This window comes from Falco punctatus (genome assembly GCF_963210335.1).
Source record: "Falco punctatus genome assembly, chromosome: 2".
In the NCBI taxonomy this organism is placed as follows: domain Eukaryota; kingdom Metazoa; phylum Chordata; class Aves; order Falconiformes; family Falconidae; genus Falco; species Falco punctatus.
The window spans coordinates 10864579-10888118 of NC_137581.1; the positions used below are offsets into that span (position 1 = coordinate 10864579).

The 23540-nt window shown below is 39.5% G+C and overlaps 1 long non-coding RNA gene across 1 annotated transcript; it reads left to right on the forward strand.

Annotated features, from left to right (window-relative positions):
* The first annotated feature begins 14926 nt into the window (after nt 1-14926).
* Nucleotides 14927-22246, forward strand: LOC308058622. The gene is made up of 2 exons (XR_013925916.1): nt 14927-17385; nt 17850-22246. It is a non-coding gene; the product is annotated as an uncharacterized lncRNA (long non-coding RNA).
* The last annotated feature ends 1294 nt before the right edge of the window (nt 22247-23540 follow it).

Genomic DNA, 23540 nt, shown 5'->3' on the forward strand with positions numbered 1-23540 from the left:
CCCAAGTAAACAAAATCAAACATTTTTGCTAAGAAGCATCGTAATATATTTTGGGTGCCTTATGTCTTTGTCCTCTTTGAAGCAATCTGTTTGGACAAAGTAGGAAGTCTGTGATGCATCCTGACTTCTGCCTTGCTTGTTTGTTTGGTTATCTAGTCTGAGACAGTCTGACCGTGGAACAGCACAGGGACAAAGGACACCTGAACCGCATTCCCTGTAAACATTTCTGGTTTCTCTGATGAAATTTTATCTAGCACATTAAAAGTATTCATCACCCACCAGTCAGAATCTTCAGTTTATGATGTTTTGCTGCAAATTCAGCATTTCCAAAGCTTCAGAAATCTGAAGAGGTGCAGTCAGAAGCATGGGCTAGTTTCTGAAATGCTGAATGACACAGTATTCAAGACATATGGTCAACCAAAAGCTGAGCTTCACCTCTCCTTATATAGAGATGTTTCACTGTTTCTCATGGTTATGAGAGGACAAAAATCCATTAATGCCTAAGAAGTGTTCAGAAAGACCTGAGGATCATACAAGTGCTTAGCAGGATAATACAGTATTCTGGCTGTGCTCTTTTAATGAAGCCATTAACAATTCACAAAAGCAATGATGAATTTTAAGCAATGAATAGAACTAACAGTAGTTAATTTCAGAAAAACTTTGATAACATTCTCAAACTGCAAAATGAAGAGTATCAAATCATTAACAGGGGAGTTAATTAGAAGCGATTCAATAACAGGAAGCTTGATAGGTGAGATCATTATATAAAGTCTAGTTATACAAAGACTCTCAAAATCAGGTTAATCTTCCTACTATTGAACAGATAAAAGGAAAAAATCTGCTTTATTAAATTTCTTAATTGAGATTTATCTAGCAGTACAACAAAAACTGAAAGATCATGAGAATGATAGCTAGGAGTGGGAGCACTTCCAAGAACCTCAGGGTACTGCAAGCTGTAGCTCAACTAATGACACATTTTTCCACCTCTTTTTTCTCCAACTGCTTATAACTTCCATCTTCCATGACTTGGGATGATATTCCCTACTGATGACCCTACTGTGTTGCTTCAGAAAGGTTTTTATCAGATGACTCTTTCAAGAACAGTTTCCATAATTTGCCTTCTTCCATTGCACCTATCTTTTCTTTTGTGTAGGGATGGTCAAAACAAACCTCATGATTCCATTTCCCTGTTTAGATTTTGTACCACAGCCTTCCTACAAAGACTTACAGACTATGCCTATGCTACTAACGAAAAGAGGTCTATGAACCGATTCCTGCCCTCAAGGGCAAGTGGTACTAGTTATCTTGCATTTACTTTTGATAGTTCCCTTTATAGAAGGTATTTCTTGCAGGAAGGGTAAGTCAGGATCTCTTACTGACCTTCCTCTGTCTAATAGTGAGATGTAGCCTCTGCCTGAACATATTTCTGTTTATTTTTAAATAGTCCTTTACAGAAAAAAAAAGGACAAAAACTTTTTTATGAGCATATTCACTGTGATAAGTGTACCTACACAAATTCAGTTAAGCATATACATCACCAGACTTATAAAATATATCTAAATTCAAGAAGATCCTTAAATCATAAGTATTTTATGACTCAACTATGTACATATCAAAGTAATAGCTTAATTATAAGGAAGAAATCAATAAAGTCATACAGCATAAACGTTTTCATTCCTTTCCCATAGTTTCAGGCACTTTGGTATTTCCAATTCTTTTTCAAATTTCAGCCTAATTATAGATATATGTCAGATTCTACTCAGTCATGTGAAGAAGAGCTCTTCAACATATCAAAACCTAAGTTTTGAATGCATCAACTGATATCTTTTCTTAGATTTAGACATTTCTCCAGTTACAAAAAGTTCCTTCAAACAACACATCACATAAATCACTTCAGAATGTGTAATTAATCCAAGCAATATCAGCAGATTGAGGTAATCATATGCTCTTGAAAAATCTCAGCAGAACCCAGGCTCATCCCACTTCTTTAGCTACCCTGTTTATGTTTCTACCAGGAGCTAACTCTCCTTGTCAGGCCTATGTAGATATTGAAATAGCCCTGCAGAAAAGTCTTCACATATCCTAAGCTCCCTACCAAAATGATGATTCCATCCTGGTTTTAGGAAGCTTCATTACATTTCCATGGTCAACTGGAAGGAACAGAAATCTCTTTTCTTTACTTTGAACACCTCTATAGGTGACTGACGTAGCCATTTGCTCATACTCATTTTTTTTGTTTTCTCTAGATCCCAGCTGCCACCATAAGCATGTGAAGGTATATACTTCCTTAAATAGTTTCTCTATGCAGCAAAATTTATTTGCCTTTACATCATTGTAATGTCTCATCTTTCCATTAGCAACGTAAGGATTTGTGTGGATGAACTGATAGGAACATGAGTGTTCTTCTATGTGAAAACAAAGTAAATTCACAGTGCAGTAATTCAACATCTGTAAATGTGTGTGCAGACTTATTTTCAGTACACAGCATTTTGGCAGTGATCCTGTCATTCTGAGCTGCTTAGTAGTCTATCTAGGACCAACAGCTGTGTTTATTCATTTGCCTTCTGCTGTTCAGGGGTCACAGTGGCAGGATGATATTTCCATCTTCAAATATTGATGCAGGGTTAAGCTACATAGCGGAGGTCTCAAATCTCATTTTCAGAGTGAGGCAGACTTTTGGGAAGTTCTGGAGATGAAGGATATTTTTGAGGCTATTGTTAAAGAGATTGCTATGCAAAAGTATAACCAGAAGTAGAATCAAAAATCTTCGCCCCAAAAAAGTAAGAATCTGGTGCACAGTGGACCAGTAGTGCTCCTTTCACCCATCCATTGTGTGAACCAGCAGGTACAGCTTCATCATGTAATCTGGATTCCCTCATCAATGCATAATCCAGGATGGGAGTGCCAATAAAGACTTCCTCAAAGATTTTGCTCAAATCTAACACTCATTCATTGTGCAAGCATCTGGATAGATACCACAGGATTCCCTAAAAGAAAATCTGAAATCTACCCAACCACCTGCCTCCCATGCCTGTTTAAATGCGGTCTTCAGTCTCCCAGAAAGGTTTCAGTGAATATTTTTTTCTGACCTCATTAGATTTGATCTTATCGTGATTATTTTGTATTTCCTACTTCCCATGTATCACTGTATTTATACTTCCATTGTTGTATTTTCATGTTTGGTGAATAAAAATGAATACCATTTGCATGACCTTTTGTCCTCTCTACCCTTCCTCCAAGTGATAAAAACAGCTACCACTCTGCCAGACTTGCAGAATTACTGTGCGAGATGTCTGCTTTTAGCAGGCTACTCTCACTGACTTTCCCAGTTTCCTTCATTTTACAGCTTCCACTCTCATACTGTCAGGATAAGACAGGGCTGACTTCTTGCCTCAGGCAGAAAGAGTGGCTAACCCCTTCCAGGGGTGCACAGACATATGGCTGAGCTGGTGGATAACATTAATGCATAGGTTAAAGATTCCCCTTCACTTACTTGAACTACTGTTTTCTTTAACCTCTGAACCCTCATAGTGATAAAATGGCTTTTAGTGTAATAACAGTTTGAAAAGAGGCAAAGTGGAACCGCTAATCCACCCCTTCCAAACTACTTTCTCTAAAGAATGCCTGAAGTCCCGTCCTCCAAATGATCCCAATACAGAACATCTCTGATGAGGCAGTCCAGGACACCCCTCCCTGCCTACAGCCGCTGCTAGAGACTGATGTTGTCACAGCACTATCAAAACTACCCAGCTGCAACAAAGCTTTTACCACCCCATACCCGCTTAACTTCAATAAGTAGTTCCCGCACCTTGCCCTGGCACAGCCACCAATCCCCCACAAGGTTTCAAAAGTTCACCTACTGTCCAGGCTATTTCTTCAGCCTCTTCAGGCCAGTCCACCCTGCTTCCTGCCCCTGCTGCATCTGGAGTCCTCCTTCTCTGGCTCCTCTTCCAGGCCCCCTTCTTCTCTCTACTTCTCCCAGGGCCACTCCTTATCTCTCCTCCATCTGGGCCACTCTCTCTCCTCCCTGTGCCTCCTCCAGCTCTCCCTTCACCCAGTACTCCACTTCCATACCCCTTAGAGGTATTTAACTACTTAGCAGGAACCAGCCACAGCTGCACATTATCCTCATCATCCAGCCCACCGCCCCTGAAGCCAGCCCACAGCTGTATATTATCAATGTTAATTAACCTGCCTTCATTTCTCTAGAATTCCTCTACATGATGTGTGTAGACCCCATCCATGTGCAGGTATAAAATGTAAAATGACAGGCTGAAAGGTTCTGCAATCCTGGGTGGAAGATGGGACAATGTTATCTCTAGGTTGATTGGCAAACCTTGCCCCTACAACAGCAAAACAAATAATTCTCCAACCCATTACCGTGTTTAGTGGTTTGTAAAATAGACAAAGGACAAAACCAGCTTTGTTATTTTCCTTGCTTCGTACAGCAGGCAGCTGACAGCATTCCAGCTCTCTAAGGACACCTGAGCTAACGGTCATTTGATATCTTTGTGTGATCCAAGGAGGCAAAGATCAAAAGGATAAATCTATGACAAACTCTACTTTTTGAAATTTCAGAATGGAGGGGATGAGACCTTTCTCAACTCTAAGAAAGAGAAGGACATTAAAGTCTATCCTGAGAACTGGTAGAGTTGGTCATTGTCATAGCCACCAAGCTGGCCAAGAAATGGCCAAGAAGGATCTTGGAGTGGTACCAGTGGCCACATGGAAAGACAATTTAGATAAATTATCAATCCTATGAAAAATACCTAATCAGAGTACTTTTTCCCTGGTCCTTGTCCCTTTTCATACCACAGCTTTGAGTAACTACAGCTCTACTAGTCTCTGAGATGCTTTCTATTTAATCCACTAGCTGTGGAAGCACCATTTCTTTCCCACGTGGAATTAGGTACAGGAGCTTCTGCACTTCCACCTTTGAATTTGACTTGCCAGTGAAATCCAATGATTTCTGTCAAGGTATTCCAGTCCTCATGGTTCCTCAACAGTGTCTGGGCAAAACCAAACAAAACCCAGGCAGACAAATAAACATAAATTAACAGCACAGCTACAAAGCCATATTAAAGAATAATCACAACAGAATTCCAGGTTGACGCCAGGCATCTCTTTCTAGAGCCTTTCCAATATATGCCACATGGCATCACAGACAAATCCCACAATGCCAACAACCCAACAGGTGGGAAAAAAAACACTGCAACCTACCTGACAGGCAATTCATGTAACAAAGTCCCCATAGCCTTTGAGCAAAATCAGTGCAAAGTAATGCGTAATGCCCTCCTTTGATGCTCCAAGAGACAAGCCCTTTAGAATAGGACCTAGGACTATGTTCTGGAAACTCTTCGTTAAGTTTATTTTGTTGGCATGTTTCTCACTATAGTTATCTTTAGCAAGCTGAGCCTGCCAATAAGCACAAGATATAAATGGCCATAACCACACCTGCCAAAGCAGCAATTTGTGAGAGTTTTTGTCAACAAAGCTTTCAATGTGTGGTTTTTTATTACTCAAAAAATAAATTTAAAATTGCTTAACGAGCATTTGGCTGGCTAATTACAAATACAGCTCTCTATTTTTCAATAGTAGGCTAATCAATAGAGTTCTGTTCACTAGTTTGTACAGAATATCTGAAGAAAGAAAGAGCATCATCTGTACCGTAAGAAAGTTCTAACGGACAGTTAAAAGGAAACTGCTGTGCCTGACCATCTGTGTGATCTTCAGGTTCTCATCTCACCTCTCTAACCCCCCATTGACCCTCCCACATTTTATTTCATCTCTCAGTCTAGAGAGCTCTTTGTGAAGTACTGACAGTGTGATTAAATAATGCCTAGTAAAACAAAAACTTTGTCTTGTAGAAGTGCCAGTACATTATTTTAATAAAAACAAGGAATAGCAATGGCATTTGTTATTAACAATGGAAATTCTACTGCTGCTTTCCTTTTTTCGCATGATAAAGGCTATATGTCGATAAGCACTTCCGGGATTTTCCACCTAAAACCTCAAAAATAATATCTAGGCTTCTACATGACATGTGTTTTTGAAAAATTATTGTAATTCCATTAATTCAGTTTTATTGCCAAAATCTGAAACACACTACCAGAATTGCATTCATTCCTCATTCTATGCAGTCTAGAAAAAAAGAATTTGTGCACTTAAATACTCAATCATAATTTGTTAGGAGAGTTTTACAGGTCCTTTTGAAAATGTGACCTTTAATGCTGCTGTGCTTTAGAGAAAAATGTCAAGTTTTTATTATTCATTTTTTAGTTAGCATAAATTGCAGTACACTGACAAGGAAAGATACACTTTGAACAAAAAAAAGTCAAATTTCCAAGTAAAACATGTGAACTTTTGCTTAAATGAAAGGACTGTCAAGCTTTAAATAAACAACAACAACTTATCTACTGGATAAAAGACACAGACTGTCTCATGCTAATACTTCCATAAGCTGTAACTTACATATGCCAGAGGTGCAGATGGTTGATTTTATACTTGCCTCTACCAAAATAACCTTTCCAACACTTCCATTTTACAGACTGGAGTTAAATAGTTGCCTATGAGGTTGCACGTGCTAAAGGTTAATTAAAATCACCACAGATCTAAAGATATTGTGGTAGAGATAAATATTGGACCATTATTCCTCACAGACACAAATAAATAGCAAAAATAACTGACAAGCACTGAGGAACGAAATTACTGGTTTGGGCAGAATAGATGGTACTTTTAGGCTATTTTTCCTCCTCTACTGAGTAGAAAGTTTTAAAAGTAATTTCAGGAAAAATCCCATAAAGGGCAATTGGTGAGACATGTGCCTAACACAGAAAGACTCTCTCAAGCCTCTCGAGGCAATCTGTGGAAGTCTAATGCCTTGAAGCATAAAACTACATCTCTTATATATTTTTATTAAAGCAGATACTTGCACCAAAAGAGGCACAGTATAAAGTAAAAATAAAAAAAAATATTCTAATATTCTAAATTTTCTCCCTCTCACTTCATTATCTTGCAGGGGTGTTTCCTGAACGGTTCTCTTGCTCTTTTCTGTAATATTGTTGGTCACAGCATGCCTTCAACACATTAAAGAGATGTAGAAATTAGATGGCAAGATCGAAACTCTCACTTTTATAAGTTTGTGCAATGTGCATTTTGTGAGCAGTAACTTTTATCTAGAAACATTCCTGAATGCTTAAAATCGGTGCTACAATGAAAGACAACTGAGAACCCCTGGCAGCCCTTAACCCCCCGCCATGAATGCTTCTGCGGAGGACTCTGAAGCACAAATACAAGGCATCTGAACAGTATCCCACATACACGTGTCCAAGTGATCACATAACAAATGCTCATTTAGTCCAAAGTGTCTGACATCATATTTAGTATGCGTTTGTGGTTGGCCCTGAGGGCCTAAAAACATGGTACAGGCACAGATCTTGGCCTGTCGTTAATTCACACCATGGAGGCAATAAAATGGGTACTATAGAAACCCTCTAAATATGCTGAGGAGACGAGGAAAAAAAATATGTTCTATCATACAGGGCAGCATATCAAACCAAGGTACATTGGCTGTAACCTCAGGTTTTTCATGCTTGGTTCCAGTCCAGTGTGAGTTTTCTCTGGGGCAGCAGGCAGGTTTTGAGTGTAGCTGCTCAAAGCTCTTACACACAGGCGATCGTTTCAGTGTTTCTTCTCATGGGCTGCTCTGTTCATGCAGTAATTATTTTAACCTTGCTGTAGCTGAAATATTTTGTCAGGCTAATTCTTCAAGCCTAAGGGTATCAGCCAGGAAACCAGGATTCCTTTATATGCATGTGTATGTATGGATTGATCACGATATAAGGATAGAAGGAAAGCATCTCACTCTAATCCTCAATTTTTTTGCAGAGTGGGGCGCAGAAGGAGCATTGGCTTTTTTTCCTCATTGTTTCCTTGTAACTTCCTTAAAAAGGCTGTTTTATGGCTGCAGAGATTTGGGGTAATGAGAAAAATATTGTACTTAGGGCATTCATCACAATTCTTTCATCCTGTCTCTAGCATTTGTCTTCCTGCTAAGCTCTTGGACTTTAAGGAGGTACCACAATCTTACAGACTGCTTCATAAAAATGTAATAGTAATAGTAATAATAATAATAAGAAGAATCACAACAACAACACTACATTCCCATTTAGCCAGTCTGAAATTTTTTCCTACCAAAGTGTGAGTGCAATGAGCCAGAAACATTGAGTTCAAAGTGGCTTAGATGTGAGGAACTTTTAGTGGATTCAAGGCAGGATATCAAAGAAACTATTGTTGTAGTTATGGCAAAGATAACCTGGTTACAAAATACCGGAAACTAATAGCTGGGACCTACATGTAGTAACAGCTAGGTTTACCTCTCAGTTCCTTTTTAGTTTTGAGAATGCTATTGGACACAGGGTCAGGATATTTGCGCAAAACATAAATTACAAAAGAAAGTAATTTTAAATGATATTTCCACAAAGTAGGAGTTTCATCTCTGCTATGTCTAGCCCGCCATTAAAAGGCTTTGCTGATAGGTGAAAACAGTCAAGTTCTTACTGAAACAACCAATTTCTGAAGAGAAAGAACAAGTGCAAAGCAAATCTGACACAGTGAATTCCTCCAGGCTTCACTAGATTTGCATTTTGTGTCACTCAGCTCAACTGATTCAAGCACTATGAAAACTGTGCAAATAAACATATTTCTTTAATGATCAATGCCAGGAAAAGTCCACCAGGAGTCATGTGAATGCAAGGAATCCCACTGTCTTCCTCTTTCTTTTAAAGTTTTTAAGAAAAGCTTGAAAACATACCCTAAACATACCTCATTAACACAGTCAAGAAAGAAACTAGAAAGAAAGGACAAATGCTAAAATATAGCAAAATAAAAAAAAAATCTTGATTTGTATTGCAGTTTATATAGCATTCTCATAAGTGGGATGGGGAGGAGGGAAGGTAACTATTGATTTTTAAACAGCCAGGAATACTGCAACTGGAAAAAAGAGGAAAAGCAGGACGTTAAAATCACTTAATAAACTTGTTGTGAGTTTGGCACAAGGCAAATGGTCACAAACTAACCAGCAATACGTTCAGGCTGAGAACCAGAAGATATTTTCTGCTAACAAAAGGAGTGACGCTCTGGAACCTTCTTGTCAGAGTATTAGGAGCTAAAAAATGTCATGCTTTTGAGGTAGGGTGCAATTAGCTTGTAAATGAAATTCTGCTGTATGGCTGCCTGGGATAACAGCGAGCTGGCTCATGAACAGACCTTTTCAATCTTCTGCCTGTGACCTCATGCTGACTCCTGCCATTCCAGAATCACATTGTCTTTTTTGTGGGTTATTTGGGACTTGTCATGAAAGGTTTTAGGTTTTTTATTAAATTGGAGAGCAGAATTTGTACACAGAGAATGGGAATTGTTGTATGTTTCTCTATACATCCAACAGATGCTTGTGTGTGGAGAGACAATTGTACTGCATCTTCTACGGCATTTGTCTTACTGAATTTCTTCCTTTTTAAACTGTGTGGAAATTCATGGTATATTTCCTTTAGATTTGTTTAGCCAATCCATTGGGAAAAGAAAGAAAAAGGAAAAAAAAAAAGAGAGAGAGAAAAAAAAATTATCTTTTAAGTGTTACAGCAAATGGTTCCTGTTAGCTGCAATGTATAAATGAGCCAGGAAAAAAATAATATAAAGCTTCCTTATCTCCTGAATTTCAGGGCAATGCAAGCAGTGTGAGATACTTTTCTAGCAGAGGACAATGTAGGGACATTGTCCTAGGAGGCACAGACTTCAGAAAGTTAGTATTTAGTATGCTTTGACATTTTTATCAGTTGTCTGTAAAAGATAGGAAGTTTTCTTCCTACTCTACTAGCAGAGAAGTTGGGCTTTGTATTTCCAGTGCTAAGCTGCAAGCGTTAGGTCCACCAGGTGTGGGCAAGCACATGGATTGCATTTGTGTGTAAAAGGTGCTGTAGATGTGGGCAACAATTTAGGCAACTCTGGATGTTCCTAAAATTCTCTGGTTGAGAATTATATGCAAAAAGAGGCAGACGACAGGAACACTGATCCCATCTAAATTTAGGCATCTATGATAGGAACTTAGGTGGTCAAGACTTCTATATTCAGTGGGGATAAATGATGTGATGAGTAGCAGAGCAAGGAAATTGTTACACATACATCATGCTCACTTAGGATATACCCTTATACCTTAGGATGCACCCTTATACCGTTGTGCAAAGACACTTCAGACTGGCATTGCAGTCCTTGCACTAGGACTATGAGTGACGTGCGGAATTAGACTCTATAACTCGAAAGTTATAAAGTAGGTATGTTTATTGCGCGCAGATGCACGGGGGATCGCTCCTCCACAAGCGTGCATACCCGAAGTGACGAACCATCCCACATTTATACAATGAAACAAATGAATATTCAATTAACGCCTATACATATTCGTTACCTAAACCCCGCTTCGTATGTTAATTAGCTTATCAGTCCTTTGCCTGGAATGTGGTGGTCTTGCAGGTTTGTAGGTGATTCATGTTCTTGTGACCATCCGATCTTCTCCAGCAAGGAGACTTGGCACTCCCTCCCTCTAGATAGCATTGGAATGTCTCTCATCCTTTTCTCGTTCTTTTTTTAAAATAGTCCCTTTGTTAGAGGAAGAAGGGCAGGCGTCTCCCCGTCTCCCCTTTGTTAGAGGAAGAGGGGCAGGCGTCTCCTCAAAACTGTAGTTGTCTCCTCAGAGCCAGACACCGCACCCATGACTAGTCACCATACCCACATTCCTGAGTAGACATATACAATCACAGTCGGTGTTAAGCGTCCCCATTTCACACTATTTCTCCATATCAATGAGCATGGTTAAAAGCTAGTAATATGAATGCTAAGCACTGAAAGGAGATTGTAGGGGGCATTTCGTTGTCTGTTGTCCTTTTTTCCCACCCACTTGCCCCATATACAGTAAGTAGCTCTCTCCTTGAAAGAAGTAGTCAGATCTTACAGGGCATCCTGATAATGCAACCACATTTCTAAATGAGTGAAAAAAGAAAGACAATGTAAAAGAAGTAGGTGGTAGGAGGGCATTGCTGTCCATTGCTCTCTCCTGAAAAGGAACTGATGAATCATGTTCAAGTCAAAATCACTGTGTCCAAGCAAACCCCGCCACATTACTCTCCTGTTCACCTACAGAGCTTCAGTCCCACAGCCTCACATCAAACCTCCCTTACCCCAAAATGCCCAGGCCCCAGGCTTCCTGCTCCAGAGCTTCACACATTTTCAAAATCCAGCACAGAGCCCGCGTACCCTCACCCTCATTTGCCCCAAGATCTCAGCCACCAACCCACAGTAACATAACCCTGATACCCCTGCTCCCCCTTGCTCACCCCACCCTGACCTAAATCCCTTCCTACACCTAACCCCGACCCACTCTGCCCCAAGCGCCGCTCTCCCCCAGCCCCAGCCTTGCTAACATCTGTGGCTCTGTGGACCCAGGCCAAGCATAGCAGCTGCCAGCACTTCAGATCCAGCACTAAGGGAACATCTCCTCCTCCTTCCTTCTCTCATTGCCTGTCTGCACTCACTGCTGCCCTGCCATTGCCCACTGCAGCCTGCCAAGCCTGCCCCTTGCAAAGCTTCTGCTGGAAATTCCCAAACCCCAGACATAGCCTGCGCTTATTGAAAAATCTGCTTAGATGGTGCTCCAAGGACAGAAAAAGAAGACATATCAGGGAAACCCAGGCAGCTGATAACTGCTCCTGCAGGGAGGCAGCTCTGTTTAGTAGCTACTAAGGACTCTTGTTTTAATAATAGAACACAGTCCCGAGATTTAATTAGCACTTAGAGCAACATAGCTTTCAGTAGGTGCTCGTGAGCATTGTCAGGACTGCAGACTTGGCGCCAGGGTGATTCTCTACTCCTGTTTGCGGTGATGTAAGTGCCACGTAACTTTCACTATTGATCTTGGTTTTCACTCATTTCGCTGAGAAAAAGGGAGAAATATCTGGGCCAATGGTTTATCAGTTCAAAACATACTGTCTGTCAGTTTGTTATCTCTTCCTGCTTTGGGTGACAGCTTTCAGCTTTCCACCCCAGTCTTGGCTTTTGAACGATGAGTATGCGGTAGTACTGATGCTAATCAATTGCAGCTCCTGCAATTAAGATTTTATGGCTGTCTGTGTCAAACTGTTTTCTGTCATGCAGCAGAATATGGCATCACATCGGTTTTTCATTTGTTCAGAGGTAAGAGTCATACTTACCATCAGAAAATGTAATTAAACTGAAATATATCATCTGAGAGACCCCAGGTTGGTTTTAATCACCAGTAATGTGGTGGATGCTGTTATTTATGTGAAGCTTATGTGGACTGTACCATCAATAAAAAAACGCTGGGCAAACAGCAAATCAGGTATGGTATTAGGTAGCTTTGTTATAAATGAGACACAGGAAAAGTAGGCAGGGGATATTTATTCCTCAAGGTGCATTTCTAACCTGTATCTTCACTGCTGGGTCTGTGGGGTACAAAAAACACATTCACCCAATTATGAATCCAACTTCGGTAGCCACTGCATGCCCCTGTGAATGCCCTGCCAGACACTGAGAACTCAAAAGTGTAAAAAGACTTTGTGTGGCTCATTTAAGTCTGTTTTTATGTTCATGGGTGACTGTCAGAGAAAGAAAACCAGTCCTTCCTTTGGAGGAACATGACTGAGTGTGCAGCACAGTCCTGTTTATAAAGGGGATATGTTGATCTCCATGCCTTTTCTTTAATTTTTTTTTTCAATTTTACACAGAAAACTGCAAAACGTGTTCAACTTTCATTACTCTCTGGATCCAAGATTCTGATTCAGGTCCTAGAACTAATTCCATTTTTATTACTTGGCTTGTACAAAGCCCTGGAAGTAGGCTGGGAATTCCTATTACAAACACATCTTCAGAAAAAAAACACCATCTTTTGAAATGTTTTAGAAAGACACCCTTTTTGTTTCATATCAAACTGTCGTTCTGATCAGAACAAAGTTTCCTTTCTTCTATTTTCATCTAATTCTCAGGCTTGTAAATAGACAGGATCATTGTGTGCGCTTCACTTGCAAGATATTGTTCCTTTAGGAGCACACACCACACACATAAAAGGGGAACTTTTCCCTCCCATTTTAATTTAATTAAAAGCCAAGATGTGTAAGAAGCTTTGAGCTTATCCAGTGAGAAGATGACTGATCAAGGATATGTTAGCACAGCTGCGGGTAGCAAGGTTACAGCCCTTCCCTCAGTGAACAGAAGTGCAAGCAACAGGTTAAACAGCAGTCTCTTGATTTTCAGAAGACAGGTTTATTAAAACTAGCCAGGAAGGAGAAGACAAACAAGTTTGAAGACAATGAGATCTTAGAGTGTTCAAATCTCCAGAGGTGAGTGGACTTGAATGGCCTGCAATCATGCAGACAAAGAAGAAGGTTGTGATGCTCACCTAATGGCATTAAGGGAAAAACGTGCTACCTAGGTTCCTTCATCATTATCTCATGCACCTTTCAAGATATTCCCCTCTCAGAAGTAATTTATCTCAGGGATTTCTAGAGTAACTCCAAACTACACTAATCCGTTCTTACCCATTTACATCCTCTCTGCAAACTATACCAAATCTTACAGCTTCTTAAGAAGTTGCCATGATTCTTCTCAGCTGCACTGGCTGCCTCCATTCAAGCTCTTCAGACACAATAAATGTAACATGGTGTTCTTTCAGTAAAAGCTGAATTATGTTGTCTTTGCCAAGACCAAGAACATGAGCATCATCATTAGCACAGTTTTAAACGATGCACAGTTACTTTCTAAGTTATTGTTAACTTCATCATGTCTATACTTCATACTACTGTTTTTACTTAAAGATATTCAAAGACCTAGACAACAACTCACTGGCTTTTCAATGTGAACAGCTGTCTGCATGACACATGGTCAGCATGAAGCCAAAAGATTCAAAAAGGTAAAATAAAATCACAGAAAATGATACTGTGAGGTTGAAAAATTCCATTCATCGACATTTCTTCTCTGTAGAGAATGTCTACCTGAATGTCAGTGGAGAGCTTTAAGAACCATAGGTGACTCCTTAAGTTTCTCAAGAAATCCAATCAAAAATATGAAAGTACATTTGCTACCTTTGGCAGTAACTGGCTGGTACAAACACTGATAAATGTGATTGCCTAAATGCTCTTAAGACTTTACTTGAGAGTTAGGATCTTAACAAGAGAAGTTAAGAGAAAGTCTAACTAGTTCAATAAATAAGTTGAAGTTGGCAAAAAGCTGCAAGATCAGACAAACTATTGTAATGGACCCTTCTGATTTTTAGATGTAGGAAATGTCAATTTCAGGATTACAGAAACTGAAAAAAAATCCAAAAAACTGTGATCATAAAAATCTGTTTCCAAGACCTATCAAGCTCTGAACTGGAACAGGGTCAGGTGAGATACTTCCCCTGACTCCTCAAAGCAGTGGCTGGAAACCTATGAGCAAAGGTAATATAAAGAAAACCCCTGTTAAAATTCTAACAGAAAGAAACCTTTTTAAATAAAGCAGAGTTATAGAAGGCTGGAGAACTGCTAGTAAACTTCATATATTTGTTTGGAAAAGCCATCTGCAATCAACATAACACCGACTGACATATTTTTGTCCTGATAATGTAAAATAACAGTGTTTGTTAGCAGGGCTGTCAAGCAGCGTGCCAGTACTGTACTTGGCCACATCAGATCCAACAATATGGCTTTTGACCATACCAGTGAAGGAATCAAAATCATAATAATCTTAGATAAATAGCACCAATAAAATGTATATTCATCTTAGAAATAGAAGTTTTAAAATGGTGTTATGAAATTTTGGGTGGTTTTTTTCCAACTTGTGGGGAATATTTGTTCTGTTAACAGTAGAAATGCTGCTTTATTTATTTATTTATGTATTTCGTATTTACACCTTGGCCTTTTGTTAACAGGATAGTGTATACAGCTTGAGCTCCAAAAAAACTTGTGCACTCTTACAGGTAGAATATTTGGGTCTCTTCTCCTTTCCTTACACCACTCTAGTTCCATTATCTTCCATGGGACTGTACCACTCTCAGCAAAACTCCCTATTTTTATAGGTAGTCACAGAGCCTAACTTCAGGCATCCCTTCTGATAGCTCAGCTGGGAAGCCAGTCTGTCTCTGTAGTAAACAGAGAGAAGCTCTTCCAGAGGGCAATTCAGACCATGGCCAGACTCATGTGCCAGGGCATGTCCTGAATTTCTACTTCTGTTGCAGCGTAGTTTTCATAACAGACTTGACTTGCCTCCTTGAATTTTTATTTTATAGAAACCAAGGCACCAAAGAGGAGAAATTAAGCAGAAAAGGAAATTTTTTGTATCACCATTATGGTAGTCAGATCAATCCAAGGTGCACACAATATTAGGGAACATTGCTGGATTCAGTTATAAAGAAGTAGCCACACTGGATGATACATAGGCTTCATCTCTAAAACGTCCTTGGGAGAGTCTAGTATCTACCTCCTACTATATTTCTTCCTGACACAAATTGAACAGTCATTATTACCTGAAGCTTTGTAGTAGGTTTGTATCCTACTGTTTATCTTATTTTATGGAACTGAATAGAAATATTCATTATTTTTATACTTTTCATAATCAAAGTAAACATTCATATATATGCACAGGACTCACAATTTACTTCACACCCTATAGGAATTTGTTTAGAGTATACAGAAAATTCACCAGACAGAAGTTCTGCACTTACTACATCTCTTAGTGTCTTACAGACACTTTGAACAGGTGCTGTGTTCAGCAGCTGTGCTATGTAAATTAGTTTACAAGCATTTTAACTCCTTTCATCACTGATGTGTCTGCTAAACCATGCTCTCTTCAGCTAATCTACCATTATCCACTATAATTTACCTCAATCCTGTTTTTAGCATAGATTTTACCCCTGCTACACATTCAGGCTGTACTCTACCAACCATCCAGACTCATCGGTACACAAGCCAGTTTCCAGACTGACAGCTGCTTCCCTAAAATACTGTCTAAAATACAGCTCAGCTAAAAAAACCCTCTAGAATATCCTCACTCAAACTGCGTAATCTCTACTTTGCAGTTGATGTTAATTTGTCAAGATTAAGTGCAAAAGGCATCCTGCTTTTCAATTGCTTTGCCGTTGATGTTGATTTGTCAAGATTAAGTGCAAAAGGCATCCTGCTTTTCAACTGGCTGTGGCTCACAGAACATATCCCAGGTTTAACATACCAGATTAGAAAGGTGTCACACTGTCAAGTCATACTAAGGCCTTTTCTTTGGGAGAGATTCCCAAAAGCAGTAGATTGCTTTCCTTAGTGGAGATGACAGTAAAAATGTTAAAAGTTGGAAGAAACTTGTACTTTCTAGCAGCTGCTGAAATGTTTAAAAAACAGTGTCTAAGTCCTCTCGAGGTTTTATTTCCAAGATGCAAATGAGTCTCTCTTGGGGAACTGTATTCAGCACCTGTAAAGGCAGCTGCAAACCTACAGGACTGTGACAGCAGAGCCTTGGGCAGAGATGCAAGCATCCATCATTTCCAGAGCATTTAGCTTATTTAGAAGTCTCACCCATGTCCCCAAATCCTCACAGGTTAATCAGTTTATCAAATACATTCACGCAGCTTGAAACCAATCACTTTTCCCAGTCACATCAGCAGCAACCGTACGGTTTCGGTTTTCCACGAAGCCTCTGGGGTATCCACGGTGCACTTTGCATGGCTGTCATTCCAACTCCTGTTCTTTCAACAGTACTTTCACGCTGGGAGTGCTATTTATGCAGCTTCCTGAATTTTTTATAGGGACTCACACCTCCATTTTGGCAGCAGAGTCACACCCTCAAAATTAGCAGTATCACAGCTGTCTTTACCTATTTGGTATATAATTTGCACAGGTGCTTTTCTTTGAAAAACTTGCCTTAAACATCAGGCTGCAGCCTATTTGGATGTACAAAAAAAAATAAATAAAAAAAATGCGTCTCAACACTGATGATTTTGAAAAGGAGATTGTTATCCTGTTCCAGTTTTTTGGGTTATTCCTTTTTTCCAATCTTAAACCTGTGTCCAACAGGAAAAAGAAAGCATTTCTTTTATGTAAAGGTTGCTTCCATGCTCTTTCCCTATGCATGCAATAATCTTTATTGATAGAAACAACTACTAGTTCAGAGCAGGATTACAAAGAGACGGTTACAAAGCACCTAATTCTGGAAGTCCCTAATTAAGTTTACAGTGTCACACAATTTTCAAACTCTGTCTGAAAGGTACCTAACTTTAGAAATCTGTCCATGAGCAGATATACCCTTGTGTGGACAGCTAGACTCCTACAATTCCATATATATATATAGGTTCCTAATGTCCTCCTCAATTTATAGGCATATCCAATGCATCCACAAGAGAATATCAACTATGCTATAGGGCACTATGCTGCATGAGAGGAGAAAGTTGAAGTTGCGAGGGAACATACAGCACTTCAAATGCTACTTGGCACCTTGGTTGGACAACCAAATTGATTCCTAAGATCTGGGATTCATCGCACCTGCTTTTAGACATCAAGAATATTGTTATCCATATCTGAGTGGTCAACTGAGAGAAAGATGCACTTTTAGAATAAAAATCATCTGACTTCTCTTAAGTATCTACCTAAAGCGGGACGAATCATATCCTATAAATGTTTATTTTTTTCTTAAAGGTTAAGAAAGATTATAAGGCCAAGTCAGATATGATTCTGACAGTGTAAGCTTCTAAAGTGAAATTAAGCTCATCTGTCACCTGTTTAATTGCAATGCAGAGAGGAGGCAGAGAAAGAACAAAGTTCCAGCTGTGCTCTGGGAGATGACTGATATGTCAGGACTGCAGACAGGGGAAAAGACAAAAAGAGGATACATTTGCTCACCTTTCCTCCTACTTACAATTTCTATTTTTAATAAAATCCAAAATGTCTGTTTATTTTCAGCATCATTTCTTTGGTAACTTCTGATATGTAGATTATTTTTGACGTTCAGTGTGAAGAATTAAACCTGGATAGGTTGCATGTTATATTTCAGATCCTTCAAAGGTTAAACTTAAGATTTCTGACAGGAAAATTCCTGCATGAAAACTCATTGATTGTGAATGTCCTATGATATTTGCTTAACATTTGCTACTTAAGCAAACTACATACCATATGCACAGAAATCTAGCACAAGAGACAGAGGAAAATATTTGTGATAATAAGTTAAATCTCATTAGCAGGTTCCCTTTGAATTAACTATCAGAAAACTGCTAATTATACTTTTTTTTTTTTTTAATATTGAAGGATAAATGCAATTCAGTACCTAGATCTTCATTTAGTTATATGGATACTAATACTGCATCTCATAATACAACATTAATTTTCTCCTGTACAATGATTAAGAACAAATTTGTTACTGCTAATCATTTCTATCACTGGAAAAGTTGTGTTACTAGAAGAAACTTATTATCTTGTGTTCTTATAAACACCTTTATCCTCAAAGCTGCACATTGACCTCTGAACTCAGCTGACGGTGGAAATTCACAAAATTATGAAATCACAAAAGATATTTAATTTGTTATAATGTCTGGCACTGCTTGATCAAAGTGAATCTGAAGGCTCTAATTTTTAATGTGAAGGGTTCTTCACCTTGTCTGACATTCTGCCAGCACCCTGCCGAATGCAGCCCAGGAGGCTGTGGGCCTTCTTAACCATGAGGGCACATTGCTGGCTCATTGTCAGCTTGTCCACTGGGATGCCCAGGTTCTCCTCAGTAAAGCTGCTTTCCAGTTGGTTGGTGCAGCCTGATGTTGCCTGGGGTTATTCCTCCCCAGATGCCAGACTTGGTATTTCCCATTGTTGAATTTCATTATGTTCTTTTTGGCTAAATTCTCCAGCAAGTTGAGGTCCTCTGAAAGGCAGTGCAACCATTTGGTGCATCAACCACTCTTCCCAGTTTTGCATCATTTGCATCATTTGAGAATGCACTCTGTCCTATCATCTAGGTCATTAATGATGTTAAACTGTATTGGCACCAGTATCTAGCCTTGAGATACACAGCTAGTGACTGGCCTCCAGGTGGACTTCGAGCAACTGATCATAATGCTTTAAAACCAGTAGATCAGCCACTTTTTAGTCCAGTTCACTGCCTACTTATTTAGTCTGTTCTTTGTCAGTTTGTCAGTGAGGATGTTGTGGGGGTAAGTGTTGAAAGCCTTGTTAAAGTCAAGACAAAGAACATCCGTTGCTCTCCCCTCATCCATCCAGCTACTCATCTCATCAAAGACTGTCAGGTTGCTCAGCAAGGATTTCCTCTTCATAAATACATGCCAACTACTCCCAATCATCTTCTTGTCCTCCATGTTTTTTGAAATCTTTAAAGCTTCCTGAGAAGGGGAAGAGGAGAGGGAGGTGCTAATCTGTCTTCTCCCTGGCATCCAGTGGTAGGACTCGTGGTAATGATTCAAAGATGCACCAGGGGAGGTTCAGACTTGGTATTTGGAAGAATTCCTTTACTAAGAGAGTAGTCAAACACTGGAACAGGCTTCCTAGAGAGGTGGTCGATGTCCCAGGCTTGTCAGTGTTTACAAGGCATTTGGACAATGCTCTTAATAACATGCTATAACTTTGTCATCCCTGAATTGGTTGGGCAGTGGGACTAGATGATCATTGTAGGTCCCTTCCAAATGAAATATTCTGATCTCTCTTCCCTTTCCCTTTCCTTCTCTCTTTTCTTCTCTCTCCTCTTCTAGTCTATTCTAAATCATTTCCAGAGTTATTTGCTCTATCACCTTCCCAGAGGTCTAGGTGAGGCTGATCAGCCTGATGATTCCTTGGATCATCATTTTTGCCTTTCTTGAAGATAAAAGTGACATTTACTTTCTTAAGCTAAAATGATGGGTTTATTTATAGTGACTAAAGCACCAGCATGTGTTCAAAGAGAAATCCCTGGCACAGAGATGGAGTGGACAGGGACATCAGTAAAGCCTCAAGCCATCTGCTGTCAGGGTCCCATTGCTATTACTGCTCATCATAAAGCATATGGTTTGAGCAAGTCAGGGCAGGGAGAGCAAAGTTGGACAGAAAAGGTCTGCAAGGTTAATCTATGAAGACGAAGACTGGCATGTCACCCAGCTCTGCTAATTACCAACCCTATTAAAATGCTTAACTAAGACTAGGTGGGAATGCAAAGCAAATGGAGGCCTAGCTTTAGTAGTCTTTTAAACTAAAAACAAACAAACAGACAAAAAATCCGAAGAGCAGTTCTGAAACAGAGCTTGTAACTGTCACTGTTGCTTTCACAGAGAAATCTCACTGAATCTGTAAAAGGGATGTTAATGCTGCCATGCTCTTTCCTGCTGTTTGTTCTCTCTGCTCTCTTCACCTCAGTTGTCCAGCAGAAAATTTAGTCCCTGAATCAATAACACACCCCTACATTCATGAAAATGTTCATTTATAGCCCAAGTGCACCTTTAATTATCCAAATTAATTAATTAGCTTCTGTTACTTGTACAGTGATGACAATTTAGAGTGACAAAATACCCTGTTAAAGTATTTCTTGGCATAGAAAGCAATTCCAGAGGAACAGGGAAGCTTTCTCTGGGACTGTTAAGCTCTACAAATTGTACACATTTTCAGGGTTATCGCCATAAACAATCCTCTCACTTTTCACTAGAAACTCAGACATTTAAACACTTAAAACTAAACAAAATACTAAGACTTTAAAATCTGCTGAATTTCTGTTTTTATTCTTGGTATCTGGTGCTAATTCTCTGAAAATGAGGCTTTTTATAGTAAGCCCTTTAAATCAGAAAGCAGAAGTGGGATATACCTCCCCAAACATCAGGAGGTGAACAGTTGTCCATGCATAGTCATCTAGTAACATATGAAGAGTCCTAGGGTATCAAAGACTTCTGCATGGGATCGGCAGAAATATCACAGGAGCTAGAAGAGATCTGGGCCTTACTAGACTGATCACTGAAGGCAAAGAAGGATACACTTATCCCTCTCAAATGTCAGTAGATGTGCAGGCAAGTGAGCTCAGCCCCAGTTTCCCAGATACCAAAACAATGCTGATTGTCAGTGCTCTTCTACACAGTCTACTCCAGAAGGAGATTCATCTTGCCCTTTAACAGAGATGATAGAGGTGGAATGAATCACAGTGTAAGGCATTTCTCTCTTCTTCAGAAATCTGAATTACTGATTCAGGCTATATAGTTGGTGTTCAGCCTATTAAATTTAGGAGACGATAATGTCATCCAGTCAGTTATTCAGGACTTGATTCAGCTTCCTAACATAAGTGTGTCCTGTTGTTTGACATACCCCAAGCAATCTTGCTCAGCCTCCACTTGTTCATCCAGGACATGATCTTCCTCAGGTCTCATCTGCCATCTGCCTGGAGCTGCCTGGGATATCTCAATCTCACAAATACAACTGGTGCCTGTATTTAAGCAACCAAACCTGGCCCCTTTTAGTAGTGCAATGGGAAAACAATGCTTATGTTCAGTATATAGAGAATTCTTCACCCAAGCACCTAAAGTTATCATGGTAAATCGAGACAGAATGTATTGTGGAACTCTGAAAGGTGCTCACACACTTGGACTCCCAGTTCTAATCAACTCTCACAGATCACACAATTATGCATGAAATATTGAGTGTTACTAAAGGAGTCAGAAATCTAAACAGAACCAGAATTCAGTTGTCCTGACTTCCAAACCTTTGTTAAAATATGCGGCACCATTCAATATGTACCAGGTACACTACTCATTAAAGATCTACGTGGAGAAGATTTCTATTGATTTCAGCTCTAGATGTGACTAATACAAGCTATTCTTTCATACATAAATACTCACGTTGTACCTTCAAAGATCCATGAGGCAGCTCGGGAAATATTCCATGCTGTATGATGATTGCTCTGTCTTTTTGTTGTTTGTCTCTTGTTGTGGAGATCAATACCAGAGATTTGCTCTTACAATAGTTAAGAGCCCTGTTCTAGGTGATTGAATTACTCCATGATAATCTACTCCCTTGAGCTATTACAAAACCTGACTTAATAGTGTTGCCTAAATGATATTTGAATATGATGCAGATGTCTAAATCATGTTGTTGTAACTACATTTTGGTTGCCAGGAAAACAATTCCAATCATTCTTTCACCATTCCTGTTATTATGATAAAAAAGCACCTCTCTGGAAAAAAAAAAAAAAAAAAGAAAAAGAACAAAAATATAAATAAAACCCACCAAAAACAAAAAGCACAGCGAAGAAAAGAAAAACTTCTGAAAACACTTTTTAAAAAACAACTGCTTGACCGTATCCTTGAAACACCATTTTTGCCTTTTTTAAGCAAAGCTGTTGAGTGCACTGCATTGACATTGTTCTAAAATTCTCCTAATCTGATTGAAATCCAGATCATTAAAGAGAAAAATCACTGTTAGTGTCCAAGTCATTATAGGAGTGTGCATTCCCAAATTAACGTAAAAAAGCATGACTATTAAGAGCAAGAACAGTGAGACACTTGTAACAAACTATTTTTGGCTAGGAAAAATAGTCCAAACTTTAAATTGGTGCATGCACTGTGTATGTGCTGAACTGAGGCAAGTCCTCTGGAGGTATCTGCACTTTCCTCCAAGGACAGCATCAAGGACATCTTTGTGACTAGAGTGAAGGCTGCACAGACAAAAGCAAGCACCCATCCAGGGTGATGTCAAAGCTCACACCCCTGAAATGGTTTGTCTCCATGTTTTTAGCCTGTTCGGATGAAATCACACGTTGCAGCACACCCAGACAGGCTGTCTGTCAGCACCCTGAAGCAAGCCCATAAGGCAGCTATGTGGACAGGATGTTAGTGGCAGGTGTAACGTACCATCTGCACAGCCATCTGGAGAGCACCCTTCCTCAGGGTACAGACGTAACGCCAAGGCCTTATTCTTCTTCTACTGACATGAAATTTCAAACAACTCTATCAAAGTCACTGTCCACCTCCCCTCCATGAAGGTATCATTGATGACCACAGAATCAGGGCCCTGACATAAGCTAGAGAGAAGAGTGCTCAGCACTTGGCTGAGTTTTGAGTTTTTCCTGCTAGAGGCTATGATATAGCAGCAACGAAATAAAACCTAGCTGGCAGAAAGAATATATCAAGCTTTTTAATAAATATTTAGTATAACCAGGCAAGATGCCTGGAAAATATGTCTCCAATGCAAAGCATATATACAAAATAGTGCCTTGTTTCTAGAAAACCTTTTCCTGTGAAGGCAATTTCCAGAATATCATCTTTCAGGGCATCCAAAATAGCCCCAAACTTCTTCCTTTCTATTCTGGTCCATCTCTGATGAGCATTAATTAGTATGGGATCACACGATGCAGTGATCTCAAAAACAAGGAGACTTTCAAGGCAAGTAACTCTGATGCTGGAACAAGAATAGGAGCATTTTGGGAACATGGTTTTATTTCTTGTATATAATATAGTCCAACCTAGGATTCTTTTTTTCTGTATTCAGATCCTTTGAAAATTTCTC